This window comes from Crotalus tigris, unplaced genomic scaffold (genome assembly GCF_016545835.1).
Source record: "Crotalus tigris isolate CLP2741 ecotype Arizona unplaced genomic scaffold, ASM1654583v1 scf7180000020588.15403103151:6194809, whole genome shotgun sequence".
NCBI lineage: Eukaryota > Metazoa > Chordata > Lepidosauria > Squamata > Viperidae > Crotalus > Crotalus tigris.
In genome coordinates this window covers 1,563,950-1,582,976 of record NW_024098092.1, presented here as the reverse complement: position 1 = coordinate 1,582,976, position 19,027 = coordinate 1,563,950, and the positions used below count along the sequence as shown (strand labels likewise).

The window sequence follows — 19,027 nt, the reverse complement described above, 5'->3', positions numbered from 1 at the left end:
GCAAGTTCTCAGAACTTGCCCAGGGTGGGACCGTGGCACTAACAACACCCCCTGTACGTAAAACCACCGCAAGGGAAGAAGGTCTTTACCGCTCCCAAACGATCTGCAACGTCATCCTCCGGATCAGCAAGCTGTTTTGAGCGCTGCCTCCATGTTTCTTTGTTGCTCTCCTTCCTTCCATGTCCCTTCACGGGTCCACCAGGTAAAAGAGCAGAAGGAAAAGTCCTTTTGCTGTTTCAGCCCCTGAGCCTGGTCAGAACATCAGGCTGCAAGAGGTTGGGAAAAACCAAGCTGGCGTGGCTTTTGAAGGCAAGCCATGTTGCTCCTTCAAGAGCATTGCAAGGAAGATGGGCAGAACGTGGCCTAATTGAGAGCTTGGAAGTTTCTGTTCTCCTGTCTGAAATAAAGCCCCTTTGGAATTTCATCATCATCATCATCATAAAAAAAAAGTTGGAAGGGACCTTGGAGGTCATCTAGTCCAACCCCTTGCTCAGGCAGGAAACCTATACTATTTCAGACAAATGGCTGTCCAGTCTCTTCTTAAAAACCTCCAGTGTTGGAGCATTCACCGCTTCTGGAGGCAGGGTGTTCCATTGGTTAATTGTTCTCACTGTCAGGAAGTTTCTCCTTAGTTCTAGGTTGCTTCTTTCCTTGATTAGTTTCCATCCGTTGCTTCTCGTCCTGCCTTCCGGCGCTTTGGAAAATAGCTTGACTCCCTCTTCTTTGGGGCACCCCTTGAGATATTGGAAGACTGCTATCCTGTCCCCCCTCGTCCTTCTCTTCGTTAAACTAGACATACCCCATTCCAGCAACCGTTCTTTATATGCTTTAACCTCCAGTCCCCTGATCATCTTTGTTGTTCTTCTCTGCACTCTTCCTAGAGTCTCAACATCTTTTTTACATCGTGGTGACCAAAACTGGATGCAGTATTCCGAGTGTGGCCTTACCAAGGCATTGTAAAGTGGTATTAACACTTCACGTGATCTTGATTCTATTCCTCTGTCAGTACAGCCTAGCACTGTGTTGGCCTTTTTGGCAACTGCAGAGAAACATACCCCTAATTGTAAGGTGTACGTAAGTAAGGGCGGATACCTCAATTTTGTACCCAGATTCTGTCACTTTCCCAGTTGGTCAGACCCCAAATCCCTTTTTTTTTTTAAATTTGTGATTCCTACTTCCCAAGTAAAAGGAAACATGACATTTAAAAATGCTTTTCTCTTAACAAGAAGCATTGCCAAGTGCCTTATTTCAGAAGACACATTTTTAAATGCCTTCTAATAAAAGCATCCCAGCATTTGCAGAGACCACCCTTTTCTGCAGGTGGAAGGATAGAAAGTATGAAAGCCCAGGAGGGCTGGAGGTGGGAAATATGGAACTATTCCAGGGAAAGAACAGTAAGGGAAAAAAAAATACCTCTATGTAACGGAATAAGAGTTCTAAAAATGTTGAAAGTAAAGGGGGGGGAAATCTGCTCTCTTACTTTTTCCAGAGAAAGAATTTTTCCCCCATTTTCCCCATCATTCCCTCCCCCCCAGCTCTTTGGTTTTCCGTGTAATAAAACTGGAGACTGAATATGCACCTCTCTCTATGCAGCGCACATGCCTGGTTGCTGAATTATGGATTGCTAGTTCTGTTTGCTGGCAAAACATTTAGCGGGTGAATTTTGGCACGCATAAGCTGGCTACAAACGATTGCCTGGGTTTTGCCTTTCCTTCAGCCTTTGGGTCTGACCCAGAAGGCAGATGATCTTAAAACTAGATCCCATGGACTTGATCGAGCTGTTGAGGACGGCAAAATCCTGAGTAAAGTTCCAATTTTTTCCCCCAAGAGTCTGCTGCACAGCAGGCTCTAACTTCAACAAAAGTCTTCTTAGGCCAGGGGTCTTCAAACTTGGCCCTTTGATGACTTGTGGACTTCAACTCCCAGAATTCCTCAGCCAGCATGGCATGCTGGCTGAGGAATTCTGGGAGTTGAAGTCCACAAGTCATCAAAGGGCCAAGTTTGAAGACCCCTGTAGAGTTGGAAATCTTCCAATTGAGAAAGCTTCCAGACAGCATTGGGCTCCAATTGAATCACTCATTGGAAGTCCAGCTAATTAAAATAGGACTTTTTTTTTTTAATTGACCTGCTTGGGAGGAGGAATTTGAAACGGGCTGAACCCAATTTCTGAGTGCTAATGAGCCCTTTATGACATCAGAAGTACTTACCTTTTAAGTGTAACAGAGGCAGTGCTGAATGAATTGATCTCCACCATGGAGGCCTGGATTTGCTAACCATTTCTCTTCTGACTCCTTCCCCCCCCCCCCCAGCTCTTGGGAAGCAGCCCTGCTTTGGCTCTCCTGCTTGTGTTCTTGTTGTTGTTGATTTGGGAGGCACAAACTGCCCAGGAGCCCATGCGCCAAACGTTGAGCACTGCAGATATTGATCAGATAAAGAATCTTGATGTTCAGAATTGGGTGAAGCTCCTGTCTGTCTAAGTCGCTCTTTCTCTTTGCCAGCTTGTCTCCTCAATTTCTCTTTTTCCATCTTTCCCTTGCTTGCTTTCTTGCCAGGCCTTTCCTGTCCTTCCTTGCTAGACCCCTTCTATCGGAGGTTGAATTTATGGGTCATCCCTTGCCAGCAAAGCTGGACACTTAAACACCCTCCATGTATCCAACACCCTCCTTTCTCTCTAGTAAGCGGTACAGCTCATGTTTGTTTTATTTGATTTAATTTTCATGCCTCTGAAGACACTTGGCTAGGAGCTGAGAAGAAGCTACTAAGATAGTAGAGTCCTTGGCTTAGGGAGCAGAAGTCTCCCTCCCCACCTGCAGAGGTTAGGATCTACAAGGAAAGCCAAGCACCAAGATCTACTGGATCTCCAATTGCCCATAAATCTGGGCGCTTATAGATCATAGATCTTAAACTCTGCAGATGGAGATGGAGACCTACCTTTCAAATCTCACCGGCTCAAGGTTGACTCAGCCTTCCATCCTTCCGGGGTAGGTAAAATGAGGACCCAGATTGTTGGGGGAAATGTAAATATATACATATACATTGCTTACTGGTGTACACCGCTTAGAGAGTGCTTGCACTTAAAGCGGTATATAAGTCTCATAAATAAATAAATAAATACCTTAAACCCTTAGACCAGTGGTTCTCAACCTTTTTAATGCCGCGAACCCCAACCGGTCGTAAGTCGAGGACTACTCAACCGGTCGTAAGTCGAGGACTACTCAACTGGTGCAGCACCGTTTGCAGAATGGGACTTTTGGCGGGTTCAGCAGGGCAGAGACAGCCTGGACAATTCCTATTGGCTTTTGAAAGCCAATAGAATTAGACTCTTTCAAAAGCCAATAGAATAAAAGGGAGTAGCACAGCTAAGGAAAAGGAGAAAAAATGCAGGCGGACTGCATTGTTTGGCGACCCCCGTGAAATGGTCGTTCGACCCCAAATGGGGTCCCGACCCACAGGTTGAGAACCGCTGCCTTAGACCCTATCTTAAAAACAACCCTAAAATTATTAAGCTGTGTCCCAGATTAGCCAACTGGATTATTTTAATCTATTAAAAACTTCTGGGCGAGCGTGAAGGAATGGTGTGTTGGAAGAGCAATTTTCTTCTCTCCTTATATGTGAAAAGTACAGTGTCTCTTATTCACATGCGAGTTTATGTAAATTTCAAGGGCTCCGCAGATTTATTGGATTAGCATATTTGTACCCCACCTTTTAGCTAAAACTCCAACAATTAATTCACAATGATTTCATTAATTAGGTGACAGCTCTTCTTCTCCGTCGTTATTAATATCGGCCTTATTAGCCAGAAATGATTTACTTATTCACTAGTACTTCGGATTATTCATCCTCATTTATTTATCATTATTATTATTATCATCATCACCATCATCTTGGTAGAGAGAGGCCCGATTGTTCTTTTTTTTTCTCTCTCTAAAGAGCATGATAACAAAAATTGCATTTTCTCTTTACTTTTTAAAGCTATCACAGAGGGAAAAAAAAGAGTGGACTATTAGATTTAGAAGACCAAATTATAAAAAATAAAAAATAAATGGAGGGAAAGGAGAAAAAAAAACAAACCACAGAAAAACAAATCCAGCCCTTAGAAAAGTGCATTTGGTCAATTGCAGCCCTAATGAAATATAGAAAAGACTCAATAAAAGGCCTTTATTACTTTAAATGTTTTAAATGTGGATTTTTAGCCATCAGGTTAATGTTTTTGTATCATTTTTTGATTCGATTGAGAGTTCTTTGCTAGGTATCTTTGCCACTTGAGTGCTAATTGGATTTCCGCGGATAAATGGTGCTAGCAAAACAGCCCTTACCTCACTGTGTTTCTTAGTTCAGCATTTATGTTATTTGTTTTTACTGTAAATGTTAATAAATCTTTGCATGGTTTAAAAAGAGTAGGCAGAGTCAGGCAGACGAGAACAGTGTGTGTGACTCTGTGTGTGTGTGTGTGTGTGTGTGTGTGAGAGAGAGAGAGAGAGAGAGAGAGAGAGAGAGAGAGAGAGAGAGAGAGAGAGGTTTATCCATCAGGAAAAAAAAAGGAAGGAGAAGACTCCAGTGTTGGAAAAGCAAAGCGTAGGATTGTTGTTGTGGATAGATTATTTTTTTATTTCATTTTATTTTATTATTTTACTTTACTTCGTTATTTTATTTTACTTTACTTTATTATTTTATTATACTTTACTTTATTATTTTATTTTATTATTTTATTTTACTTTACTTTATTATTTTATTTATTTTATTATTTTATTTTACTTTACTTTATTATTTAATTTTATTATTTTATTTTATTATTTTATTTTATTTTATTTTTATTATTTTATTTTATTTTATTTATCTACAGGTGCTCAGCCAAGCAATAATCCATAATTCTTAAAATAAAAAGTGTGGACATCCTCCTCAGTCCTGCCGACCGAGCTCGGAGGCATCCAAATTATTATTATTATTAATAATAATAGTAGTAGTAGTAGTAGTAGTAGAGTTGGAAGGGACCTTGGAGGTCATCTAGTCCAATCCCCTGCTCCCTGCGTTACCACTGATTGTGTTACCATTGATAGGTGGGATGGAAAAACCTTTCACGAGTCCCTGTTTCAGAAGAAAAAGACAGTGTATTTGGATGTTTTTCTTTTAAAATATTGCAAACCTTTTAGCCAAGATCTTTCCAAACCTAACACAAGTGATCCCTATTTGTGAGGGATCAGGCCTTTTCAAGAGCTGGGCATTCCCAGTCCTTAACAAGAGAGAGATATTGGACTGGATTAATATATTTTGCAGCTGAAGAAGTTTGCATTTAGGCCTAATAAAAACCTAATTTGTGTGTGTGTTGGGGGGGTGGATTTTATAACTTCCCCCTTTTTTAAATATTTGGTTGGAAATTATCCCCAGTTGCTTTTTTGCAAGAAATGTGGGGATCCACTCGACCTCCTTCTTCCACTCCTCTTTTTTTCTCACACCTGTAGCTCAAGTGTCTCCAAAACTTTATTTCCAAATGTTGGCCCCTCTTTGTATACAGCACCGGTACTCCTCGGCTTACGACCACAATCTCTGTCGCTGGGCAAGACGGTTGTTAAGCGAATTTTGCCCCACTTGACAACATGTCTTGCCACAGTGGTGAATAAGTCACCCGGTCATTAAGCTTGCCCCCTTGACTTTGCTCATCAAAAGGTCGCACAAGGGGATCACGGCAACCGTCGTAAATATGAACCAGTCTGGACAATCTTGATCATGTGACTCTGGGGATGAAAAACCGCCATAAATCGCTTTTTCCAATTCCCGCTGTAACTTGAGTCACTAAACGAGTGATGGTATAAGTCAAGGGCTACCTATATACAGATTGAGTTGTTTTTCCTCCCAATAAGCATGTAGTATCTCTGTCTTTCCATCTCCTGATGCGTGACTTCCGTAGGTAAAAAATCTTCCCCACCCCGTTCCTTAATTGGCCATTAATTTTTTAGCAGGGGAAAAAGTGCACTTGTGATAATGCTTGACATGTGCTGGCTACTTCAAGGTTTAAGGGAAAAAAAATTTTTTTAAAAAAAGGAAGAGAGAGAGTTTAATAAAGAAGAATGTAAAGAAAAAAAAGCTCCGTTGGCAAGTTGCTTGGTGTCAAGAGTTCTCATCTTTTTAGTAGCAACTAAACCTTTGCTTTTCACCTCCTGTTTGATGAAAGGCGGGCTGGTGTCGTGGTTAAGGTGATGGACTAACATCCAGCTTCCCACGTAGTTTCAGCCAGAAAAGCTCCTTGGGGCCAACTAGTCCCTTTTTACCCAACTTAGCTTGCATGGAGAACATCCAGGAGGTCTTGAGATAAAAGGTGGGCTTTAAATCTTAGAAAACAAACAACCTTAATTCAACTTCCCCCAGCTCAGCGACTTCCAGGTAGGTTGGGATTTACACTACCCAGAATTTTCGGGGCGTCCAAAGAGAAATGGGAATTGACGTAGGGCATTGTTAGACACGATGAGTATCTTTACTTCTGGGAAGACTTAACATAGGGAGGGAATTGTCTCTCTGTTGATCAGGAAATAAAACCAGCCTCTCTATTTCAGACAGAAGGAAGATACTTCCCCTGATTGCAAAATCCGTGGGCTTTAAGCTACAGGGGCAACAATAAGAACACCATCTTTTTGTGGGTAAAATTAACACAACAGAGGGACGCCGGCATAACCGGCCTTCCTTGCGTGATTATTTTCCCTCTCCTTGCTTATTCCATGGAGTTTGGTCCTCCTTGCAAGACCCAATAGTTGATCTCCGAGCTTCCGGGGAGATTTTTTTTTTTTTCCTGGGGGTGGCAGACAGCTTCTGTCTGGAAAGCCGTTTTCCTTCCCCCCCCCCCATCCCTCCGAGACTCCAGCTTCCATTTAGGATGCAATATAACCCCTCTTCTCCCCAGAGATCCTGCTTTTGCTTCATTTTGATGGAATTCTCTCTCTTTCTCTCTCTCTTCCCCTCCTCCTCCCCCTTCTTCCTCTCCATCCCTTGGTAAGGTTATCATGACAGGTCTTCGGGGTTGTTGTTTTTTTTTTTATAAAAAAAAATAGTTGAGCATAATAGCCATAAAAGATGCTGGATGGCCCCCGTGGGAAGCTGAAGGAGTCCATTCATTCATGGAATATTTACGGTGCGGCTGACAGGCCTACAAGCCAATATTTCATTGTCCCTTGCCTTGTTCTTGGAGTTACTTTGATGTTGCAATGCGCCTAGACAGAACGAGTCCACCAGCATATAAGAGCATCGAGGCCAACAGCTCGGTGCCCCAAATCAGGGGTGGTGGCGGTTAGTTTGGACTAGGGCTGGGCCCAACTAGATCTAGATCTCCCAAGTGACCGAGTTTCAGGTCATCCAAAGTTGTTATTGGGAACTCTGGGATAAAAATGTGGCTTAAATCCTCCAGTCGCCAGAGTCGAAAGAGTATTCTACAAGGGGTGATGTGTCTCACTGAATTTCTCCACTGGATCTATTTCCTGTGTTTTGCCTTCTGTCTTTTGCCAAAACCACGGATCTTTGGGCCTCTTTTAACCACTCATTCAGGACTAGAGACTTTGGAATTAGAATCTACCTGGGCCTGCAAGGTGCTGTACTTCCGTGCACGATCCCAAGGTGGTTGGGGAGGAGATGACCAGCAACGGCAATAAATATTTTTATAGGCTTCCAATTTTAACTTAGAAATTCTAATAGGGCAGGGGTTCTCAACCTTGGCAACTTTAAGACTTGTGGACTTCAACTCCCAGAATTCCTCAGCCAGCAAAGCTGGCTGAGGAATTCTGGGAGTTGAAGTCCACAAGTCTTAAAGTTGCCAAGGTTGAGAACCCCTGTAATAGGGGATCCCATATTTCAAACATCATGGGACACGGTCCCGTCCTTCGGCCTGATCCACGTTCTTGACAAATACTTTAATTCTGGACCACTCCATTGTTTTTCAGCCTTCATATACAGGTTGTCCTCAATTTAACAACAGTTCATTTAGTGACCGGTCAAAGCTACAACGGCGCTGAACATATGACCCTGTTTCGGTGCTACCACCTTTGCATGATCGTGTCATGGCAACTGGTTCATACTTACGACGGTCGCAGTGTTCCGGGGTCACGTGATCTGCCCTCTGACGGCAATGGGGGATCCAGATTCACTTCACAACCAGGGTACTAACTTTATCAACTGCAGTGATTCACTTAACCCCTCTAACAAGAGCCGTCGTAAAAGGGGGCAAAACTCACTTAACAGAGGTCTCGCTGAACAACAGAAATTTGTGGCCGTAAGTGGAGGACTACCTGTATGGATTCAGTATGGATTCTCTGCTTTTTAAAACATGCTCGAACAAGCTCTTATTCTATAAAATGCCCAATTGTGGTTTTTAATGCATTCTGTAGATATTAGATATTTTAGGTGTCCCTAGATTACTTTACAGAGGCGATGGCTTACATTTATGGAACGATAAGACAATTCACAAAGTCCAAGACCGTGCATAGATTTGGCCCTTCTTCTATAATTCTGATATATTTTTCCTAACTTTGATCCTCTGTTGCCTTTCCATTAATTCCTCCAATGAGTACTTCTAAGTGTTTTTGAACATTGCCGTTTCCGTTTGAAAAGAATTCGGCAGCCAGTCCTCCTAAGTTGCAATCCAGGCCTATCAAAACCGATGTATCCAATATATCAAAGTGTTTTAAGTGAAACTTAGGTCAATAATGCCCGGCTTTAGAATTCCCTCAATACATATTTGCACAATAGGCCTTAAAATATATTACTTCATCCTGTCATCTTCTGTACATTTCTATCAAGGATGTTTTATGTGGCGGATTTAAAAAAAAAAAATCAAAACAGCAACCTGTCTTATTTTGTATAAAACTGACAAATTGTATCTAGGAATATTTCCCAGTTGTTTCAAATGAAAGCAGAGAGGGGATGTAAACTGAAGGGATCTTGACAGCACAAAGAAAGAAGGAAACGAATCGAAAATGTAATTTAGTTTTTCCTGATTCTTGGGACTGCGACCTCCGAAATTCCTAGCAGGGAGGCTGAGTATTTGAGAATGCAATTTTTCAGATTCAGTGAAATCCTCCTGCAGGCTTCCTCAGATGGAAATTTAGCCTATTTAGGATTTTAATCTGCCTAATATTCCTGTCCAGGGCCCACTTTTTTTCTCCCCTTCCTCATTCCCTTGTTATCCCTAATTCCCAGCCCCAAGAAAATTACAGCTGGGGAAAAAAAAAAAAAAAAGTTTTTCCGCTCTTTACAAAGTGAAACATCACAGAAGCCCTAGGAAAGCCGGTCACCGGCTGGAATCCAGAGCCTGAAAAATGAGAGAACGGCTTCCCTTCTCTGCCGACTTGATTGATTGATCTGATCGATTTGATTTGCAGGGTGGAGACAGAACATCTTGGGCCTTTCGTCTTGACCCCGTGGGCGGTCGGTGTTTCTATTATGATACATCGGCTAGGTGTGCTTGATGCAATGGGTGTTTTTAACCCTCTTGTTTTGCAAGCGGCCGGAAGCCTGTGGGGAAATTGCTGTCGCAAGCCAGAAAATAAATAAATAAACGAAGAAATAAATTTATCCGGATGGCATCACCAGTAGTCTGGCTACTACGGGCTAGTTTCAGTATGTCACATTTAGAGTATTTGCCTCTAAATAACCTTCCTTTTTTCTGATTTAGGGAAGGGGGGAAAAAATTCAGTCCTTTTGTTTTTTGTTGGTTTTTTTTTTTTTTTAAACAGCCTACTAGGAGTTTGAAATCAGGAACGTGACTGGGGCGGGAGACGTTAGATGAAAGAAGACAACAGAGGAACTATAAAAAGTTAAAATGCTTGGGAATGAGATTGCGTGCTTTAATGTCGCACCATCTTGGGCCAAAAAAAGAAGAAAAAAAACAGCAACTCTTAGGAAGAAAAGTATGGCAGGCTGGAATCCTGCTTTCCAAATTAAGTTATCCGTTCTTCTGTCTGTTCACTTTTGAGGAAGGGAGCTATTAGTGTTTTTCCAGATAAAATTCCCAGAAAGGGTTAGTAGTATCTGATGCCTGCAGATAACTTGTATCTCTCTCTGTCTCTTTCTTCTCTCTCTCTCTCTCTCTCTCTCTCTCTCTCTCTCTCTAACACACACACACACACACACACACACACACACTTGAATAACCCCCCCCTCTTTCCCCTCCCTCCTGTCCTTGTCATACGTTGGGTTTAATGAGTAATTTTAAAAAATTGAAAATAAAAGGGGAAAATGAATAGGTGTTGAACTAGGCTGTGATATGTAAATGCCAACTAGTAATTACCTAAAACCACTTTTTTTTTTTATTTCGGTTTCATCTTGCAAAACATTTCATTTTCGCTGAGTGAAAACACTTAATTTGGGGCTGAGTTTTCTCGCACGGAGGCTGGGGTGGCAGAGACCGTGGTGGTTCTCCCTGGCATTAGCTAGAGGGCACACTAGCTCTTTCTCTGGGCTCCATCATATCCTTGGCTGAGTCGTTCCCAAGGTTATTTGCTCCTTAGGTTGGAATTATTAACTGGGAAATTCACCTACATGCTTCTGCATTGCAAAGGAGTGTCCTTCTCTTCCCCCCCCCATTTTAACCGTTCCTTCCCCCCCTCTTTCTTTTCCTTCAGAATAAAATAGAATAATAGAATAGAATGGAATAGAGAATGGAATGGAATGGAACGGAACGGAACAGAACAGAATAGAATAGAATATGGAATAGGAATAGGGATAGAATATGGAATAGAATAGAATATGGAATAGAATAGAGTAGAGTAGAATAGAATAGAATAGAATAGAATAGAATATGGAATAGAACAGAACAGAATAGAATAGAATAGAATAGAATAGGAATAGGAATAGGAATAGGAATAGAATATTTTATTTATTTATTTATTGATGAGACTTATATACCGCTTTTAAGTGCAAGCACTCTCTAAGCGGTGTACACCAGTAAGCAATGTATATATAGAATAGAATATGGAATAGAACGGAACAGAACAGAACAGAATAGAATAGAATAGAATAGAATAGAATAGAATAGAATAGAATAGAATAGAATAGAATAGAATAGAATAGAATAGAATAGAATAGAATAGAGCTGGAAGGGAACATGGAGGTCTTCTAGTCCAGCCCCCTGCTCAAACAGGAGAACCTATACCATCTCAGACAATTGACTGTCTAGTCTCTTCTTAAAAACCTCCAGGGATGGAGCGCCCACGATTTCTGAGGGCAAGCTGTTCCACTGATTAATTGTCCACTCTTGGAGAAGTGTTGAACTTGGCCTGTTTCAAAACTATCCTGCTTATTCTAACAGAGGGTCTAGTCCAGGGGTCTTCAAACTTGGCCCTTTGATGACTGGTGGACTTCAACTCCCAGTGTGTCTGGCTGAGGAATTCTGGGAGTTGAAGTCCACCAGTCATCAAAGGGCCAAGTTTGAAGACCCCTGGTCTAGTCCCAAAAACTTGAGCCAAAGTGTTTATGGTAGTCAACAAAATGGAGCCGTTGCTTGACGGGCTGATGAGTGTGCCCTAGTTCAGGAACACTAATGCCTTTTAATAACATTTATTAGTTGGGAAAAAAAGGACCCAGGAAAGCAAACAATGTTAACGCCCACCTCATACCCTCCATCTCCCCCCCCCCGAATCTCTCTAAGCATTGTTTGATAGATATATCACTTGGCTTTCACAAAGCGAGTTTTATGGCACTTTGAAGATGACATATTGAAGCCACTCTTTGCTGTGGATTTAAACTACATGATCCATAAAAGTGTAGTTCTATTCCCACTTAGCAGGGAATAAATCTCCCTGAAATGAATGTCACCGGGTAGTTGCGTTGTGCTAAGCCCAAGGTTTAAGGCGAATCGGTTAGGATCAGCACTCCGAAGCCTGGGACTGCAGTCCACAGAGCCTGGGTTCACACGGGACACACAGCCGAAAAAAAGGCAGTGTGGGAATCTAACCTGCACGGGAATGCTCTAAGCAACTGGCTATCTCTTTAACTAATGTTGTTTAGCCTGTTTCCTTTCTTGCAATCATCTCCGAATACTAATTCAGCGATTACTAATGAACCTCTCCCTTCTTCAGGTCTATTTATAGGTAAATGTGTATTCCCTCTTTTCGCTGTAATGCCACGGCGTCCTTTATATCCCACTCTTCCGCGGTCCCAAATCATCCCAGTTTCTGCATTCGTTTTGCGTGAAATAGTTGGGTTTAACCTCTTCGTTTATTCACTTGGCAATTGAGAGGGTGGGTATTCTGCATACCAGATCTGGGTTGTAGAAAGATGGAGGGGTGTTAGATGGCAACAAAGAGTAAATGGTAGTATTTAAATTGATAACCAGATGTGTGTTCCCCCCCCCAGCCTGTGTATGTAGACTTGCCAGCTTCATTATCTTATCCGTGACATTGAGTTGAGAGGTGGTGGACCTTATTGAATCAGAGAAGGTCCAAGCATCTAGTCTGATCCTCTTAGAACAGTGGTTCTCAACCTGTGGGTCAGGACCCCATTTGGGGTCGAACGACCATTTCACGGGGGTCGTCACACAACGCAGTCCGCCATTTTTTTCCTCTTTTCCTTAGCTGCGCTACTCCCTTTTATTCTATTGGCTTTTGAAAGCCAATAGAATAGACTCTCTTGAATAGAGTCTAATTCTATTGGCTTTCAAAAGCTAATAGGAATTGTCCAGGCTGTCTCTGCCCTGCTGAGCCCGCCCAAAGTCCCATTCTGCAAACGGTGCTGCACCAGTTGAGTAGTCCTCGACTTATGACCGGTTGAGTAGTCCTCGAATTACAACCGGTTGGGGGTCGCGGCATTAAAAAAGTTGAGAACCACTGTCTTAGAATCAATTCTGGGGACTGAATGAACTGCTGCTGTTACTAACAAGATAGCTAGGGATTATGGAAGTTGAAAGTCCAAAACACATAGAAGGCACAAGGTCAAGTCACATTTTGGGCAATCAGTATTTGTGACTAGGGTGCAAAGAACATCTTCAAACTTATAGAGGATCATACCCAGGAGAGTAGCTATGATTTAGCCTATTTGGCTCATTACAATTTACCTTAAGCTACTTCTCTCCCACCGGCCAACAATGCCTTTGGGTTAAGAAGCTAACTCTCCTTTTTCAGCATGGGCTGTGATGATGGTCAAGGTGTCCTGGCCATTCAGCAGTTAATATGAGCCTTGATCGATGGATTCTCCAGCTTCCTTACCCCTTTCCCCCTTCCAGGAAAGGCAAGCAGCAATGGCTTGTCATCCTGGGAGTGGGTTTTGGAGGGTGTGTAGTTGCCATCGATAGAAAGAAGCTGTCAGTTGCCTTGTCCTGCCGTTTGACCCCGTCTACTCAGCATCTCCACCAAGATCCCAGTGGGTAGCCCAGCTTCATTTCTCTCCTTGTCACTTGGACTGGAAAGAGAAACTCAGAACTCTGGTTAATTTCATCTGGTGAAAAAAGAAAGACAAAAAGGCCCATTTTTAGTGGGCCAGAGGCACCTTCCTCTCCTTCAAAAATAGTTGGTGGGTCACCTCCATGGGGGCAGAGGTGGGGGGGGGATCCTCCTCGTAACGAGAACTTTCTATCAAGAGACAGGAGACTTCCCCAGGAGTTGAGGGTCCTTTCTCACTGAGGTCTTAAATGGCTGTTTGTTGTTGTTGTTGTTATTATTATTACTATTATTATTATTAATCATCACACAGTCAGCCAGATGTTCAGACTGGATTTGGCATTTTGTCTACCTATCGAGTCCTTACCCAGGACCCGGGCCAGGCAGATGTGGATGTTTGATGGTATTACAGATATCGTCGCAGGATGGAAGCAGTTCCTAGTAAGGCCGCCTTTTGCAATTGACTAATAGCGAATTTGTCAATGCCAATGGTGTTCAAGTGGTGCTCCAGTTGTTTTGGGATTGCACCCAAGGAGCCTATGACTATTGGTACTACCCTTGCTTGCTTTTGCCACAGTCTTCTATTTCTATTTGTAGGTCTTTGTATTTTGTTATCTTCTCCAGTTCTTTCTCTTCTATTCTGCTATCTCCAGGCACTGCCACGTCCACTATCCAGACTTTTTTGTCTTTCTTATCGACAATTGTTAAGTCTGGGGTGTTATGTTGCAGGTGCTTGTCTGTTTGAATTCTGAAGTCCCAGAGCAGTTTAATTTTATCATTTTCTATGACTTTCTCTATTTTATGATCCCACCAGTTCTTGCTTACAGGCAAATGATATTTTTTGCAGATCTTCCATTGTTGCTACTTTGTCGTCATCATCATTATTATTATTATTATTATTATTATTAAAAAGTGGTAAAATCAGGCCCAGCCCCACGATGTCTTGACTCACGGCCAGAATCCCAGGCTCCATTCTGGTCGTTCACCCTGGCTTCCTTCCTGACAAGTTTAATTTTGATGTTTTAATACTCTGAATCCATCCTATCATCTAAGCCTCTTTTCCCTCAGTTGGAAAAAAAAAAAGAGAGAGAACAAGTAGTGTGACTTCTGTATTGCCAAGGAGAACACCTGGATGCTTTGTGGCATGGAAGCCACTAGACTTAACATCTCAGGCAGCGTTTTTAATCACACCTGCACTGTTTTTCTGTTCTTTTCTTTTTATACAGCAATTTCCAACCCATTTAAAAAAAATACGTTTTATATTCGGAGCTGGTGGGGTTTAGGATGAAATAATTCTCGTTTTCCCTGCTCTAGTCTTAGTTGCAAATAAACATGGGGGGGGGGGGAATTACCTACCTCCTCAAATGTCTAATCAAAAGAGATCCCCCTGGTTGATGGATCTGAAAGTTGGCAGTGTCTGTCGGTGGCTGCCAATCCAGCCAACCCAGGATTTTTATTCTGAGAAAGCCGTATCTGGAATCTTAGAGGCACGATGCCTCTTTAGCAAGATATATTGTTTCATAATTAGCCTCTTGCATTTTTCCACGACTGCTGGCATCAGCGTTCCTCAATGTGTTACCCTGATTAACAGCTGCTTTGCAACTATTTCCTTGTGCCACTGATGACCATATATGTCAAGCTAGTCTTGACAAGAGTAGGGATTTCCCCCCCCCCTTTTTTTTTTCCTTGCCTGGCTTAAAACACTGCATTTTCTCACCTCCCTCTCCGAAAAAAAATAACAGGTGGGTAGTTCCTCTCTCTTCATCATAAGGCCAAGAACATTTACAAAGTGGGTTTCGCTTCTTCTGACTAAATCCCAGCAGACCTGTCAATTCATCCATCCAGTCCATGTCAATCTACAATTTAAGAACAAAAAAAAAAAAACACCTAAAAATATGAATTGGTATTTTAGAGCTCTTTAAGAGTCACTTTGGATAGTGAGATGGGTGACGTGTAAATTCAATCCATACAGCAAAAATGGAAAACGCTCATTTCTGAACGTATCGGATCTCACAGTAGCTGTTTTAATACGTAATTCTTTGACGGTGCCACAATGTTTAGTGAAATACAAGAATTGATCACGTGGGAAATTCCGAGTTAAAGAGACTACAGGCCACAGCACTAGTCAGTTTCTCTCACTCCAGCTCTCTATAAGAAGCTGAATTAGATCCACAGATAACAAAAGATGGGAGGCAATGGCTATAGTCTCGGATTAAGAACGGACACTTAATTTTCCAGGAATATCCTTAAATGATTTGGGGGCCATTCCATCTCACAATGGACTCTGCTTTACAGGGCTCTCGAGAGCGAAAAGCAAAGTTTGTGACTACAGGTTTTATTCACGTGAAGCTTTCAATCTAGACGCTTCTTTCCCGCAGCAGGCCAAGGCTGAATACTTGTAATCTTTTGTGTTTGGGAAGTTTAAGACAGTTTAATACATTCAGCCTGTGTGGCCATTTTACGTTTCAGCGTATTGCACCAACCAAGCAAAAAGGTTCATTCCTGAGCTGAAGACAACAGAGGGTGTATTGGTTTGATCTCGGAAGCAGAGTCCGATAATGTTTGAGTACTGATTTTTCCAGAGCATGGATAGCCGGTAACGATTTTAAGATAACCGTGGCAAAAATCCCTCAGACCCACTATATTTTCATGGCCCCTAGGAATTTGAAGATATATAGATAATGGGTGTGTTTGTGTGTTGCAGATACAGCAACCAAGGGTCTCTCTCTCTCTCTCCCTCTCTCTCTTTCTCTTTCTCTCTCTCTCTCTCTCTGTAGATGTTGCCTGTCTGATAGCGGGAGCAGGAGAATCTCTCTTCTTTCTTAGCTATAATTTTGTAATGTCATTTTCAATCAATAGGCCTTTAGCAAAAAGATGATGGAGGAGGCATTTTAAATAATTTAGCTCTTGTTAATGGAGCGATTTCATTTTTTGATAGAATGGCTTTATTGGGAGAAGTAGATCTTTTGCGCTGTGCTTTTTCCCCTGCACTGTAACCGCTCTGCCATTTTTTCTGCGTGTGGAACCAAAGCTGAGCTCTCGGCCTGCCCGTCAGAAAGAACATGGCGAATTTGGGCATGTCCCCACACATTTGGCCACCAGGAACCGGTTACATGGACAGAGGTTTTTCCGTGGACTGGAGAGTGCGTGGTTTTGTGTGCTGCCCTGCATCCCAGGGATGGGGCTTTGCTTGTTTGTGCGGCCCGGTTGCTGGCATGCTGCGGGCCGCTACCGGTCCACAGACCAGGGATTGGGGACCCCTGCCTTAAGGTTATTTTAGCCCGAAAGCCCTGGTCCACCTGGACATAGGCAAAATCTCCCTTCAAGGCATGCCATGGCACCCTCTGAAAGCAGAAAAAGATGTCAGAGCTTCCTTTGAAGGAGCCTTGGAGATAGTGACCAGATACTGGGATCCTTGTTTCTTATAATGGTTTCTTATAAAGATGAAAACCTGGAAGGTTGTCCATCTCTGCAGGTGTCTTATTTGTAAAGTTTACCTCTGGTGTTTTCACTACTCCGAGGATTAAGTTCTCCTAAATGAGGCAGGGAGTACACACTTCTAGAACAGGACTCTAATCCATTGGTTCCCACTCTTATAATACAAGAAAGAGTGCTTAAAGAAGGAAGGTCAGGACCGCTTCCAACTGGACAATGGCTTTCTCATCCCCACACACTCCCCCAGTGGCCCATAAAAGTTGGGAACCTCTGCCCGGCATTATTAGATGATCCCTAATGGTTGATGGTCCATAAATGTTGTGGCTCTCAAGCCAAGGACTGTTAAACTTCAGTTAATGAAGCCGTACAAACGGGGAGATATATATATATATATATTGAAAGTTTGCCTCCTGCCAAGTCTGAGCCAGCATTTTGGTCTCGGCCTTTTTTCTTTGGCGGCGAAAGAACGAGGCCCATCAAAAAAGTTCCAAGAGGAGCCGGTGATTAATACGGAAGCAAAGTCGCTTTTGATACGCTGGCACATCTCCGTATCTGCTTATTCAGACATCTCTCTGCTTCAGCACTTCTTTCCCCCGCAGGTTATTAATTTGTACTGTTTATCCTTCTGCCTTTTTGTGCGGCAATGCCCGCGGCCGCTTAAATGTGCAATTTCCCCATCGCTAGCACTTCCAGCGAGGCAGATCAACGAGGGGGGCATAAACAAGATCAAAGCGGCGCTTTACGTGTCGTGGTGGGGAAGGTGGGCTGTTGCATTCATATTATTTTTATGATTTGAAATGATGGAACGCTAAACTTTTAAAGAGCGGGGCTTCTGTCTTCCCGCTTCCTCCCGTCTTCTTTTTCTCTTCCATTCCAAGTAGGCTGGGACTCGGTCAGATTTCCCGTTAAAATAAAATTTAAAAAAAAAAAGAAAGAAAGATGAATTTCATCTCCCTCTCAAATTCATTTATCATGCTTTTTAAAAAGGTGTTCCTCTGCTTTACCTGATGTCTAAATTAGATTGGCTCTTATAATGCTGTTCTTTGCTATATTCCCCCCATGCTTTTCTTAAATGAATTAGTAATGACAGCGTACTCCATCATACCCTCTCTGCAGCCACTTTAAGGCAGGAGCCGGGTGATCTAAACCTTTTAACCTATTAAAGATGATTTCCCCCAATTGAATCAGACGCACCGCAGGTGTAATAGCTAATCATTTAAACTACACCTGCTATTATGTTTTTTTAAGCCATTATGCATGTTGGATAGATGATAATTCATGTTTATTGCATTGTCCGATGGATCAGTTTTGCCTGCACAAGACTGATTAATGTATTTAAAGGAATAAGAGATGCCATTTAAGATTGGGGGGGGTGCTGTGCACGCACACACAACATTGATGGAATGCACAAGGAGTACATCAAAAGAGCCATTAAAAGCCATCAGAACGTTGCTCTTTGACCTAAGATTCATCTCTGGAAAAACCAGGTCAAAGCCAACTTTCCTTTGAGTTACGGCAAGAACATCTGGGCTGAGTTTTCTCCCCCACCTCAAAGTCTCCCAAACCATCTTTCTCAGAAAGGTTATGCAGGACAGGACCCAGAATTGGAAGTCAGTCAAGGCCCATCTGCAGTCAGGTTGGTGATCAGAAGCAACCCTGGTCCCGCTCGATCCACAGTTGGCTTCCGGGAAGATAGAAGGGCTTTGAAAGCTGCCATCTGCTAAAACATAACTTTCCATGCTGCTTTTGGGCTTTAAAAAAAAAAAAAAAAAGCAAATGCATCCTAATGAACAAAGCGACTTTAGGCCGTTTTTTTTTTATCCCGAGTGATTTGGGATAATAGGTGTTTAATTCAGCGTGCCCGAAGGAAACCAGATTGAGAGAAGCGGCTTCTGAGAGATCAGTAAAAGGGGGTTGTTTTTTTCTGTTTTGTAGCAATTCCCCAGGTTGACATTTTTGCAGAACTCCTGTGAAATGTTAGATCGTGGTGTAGATGATAGAAACCTTAAGAGGCTGAAAAAGAGATCAAATGTTGTCTTTCCGTTTGCTCCTGCCTTTGGCTCCCTTACTTTCCTTTTTCTTGTTTTAAGAAATACATTCTAACCACGGACATCTTAGCGTTTTAGAATGGTTAAATATCCATTTCTAGATGGTTAACATCTTGAGTGGCCAACAATTGATGTCTTATTCTTTGCAACAGGAGCACACGCGGTAAGTTTTGTTGCTTCGCCTCACTTCTT

At 42.4% G+C, this 19,027-nt stretch overlaps 1 protein-coding gene across 2 annotated transcripts in view; it reads left to right on the top strand.

Moving 5' to 3' along the window:
* Positions 1-19,027, top strand: part of PEX14 (peroxisomal biogenesis factor 14) — an 88,060-nt gene that overhangs the window by 20,185 nt on the left and 48,848 nt on the right. The gene's annotated exons all lie outside the window — the stretch shown is intronic.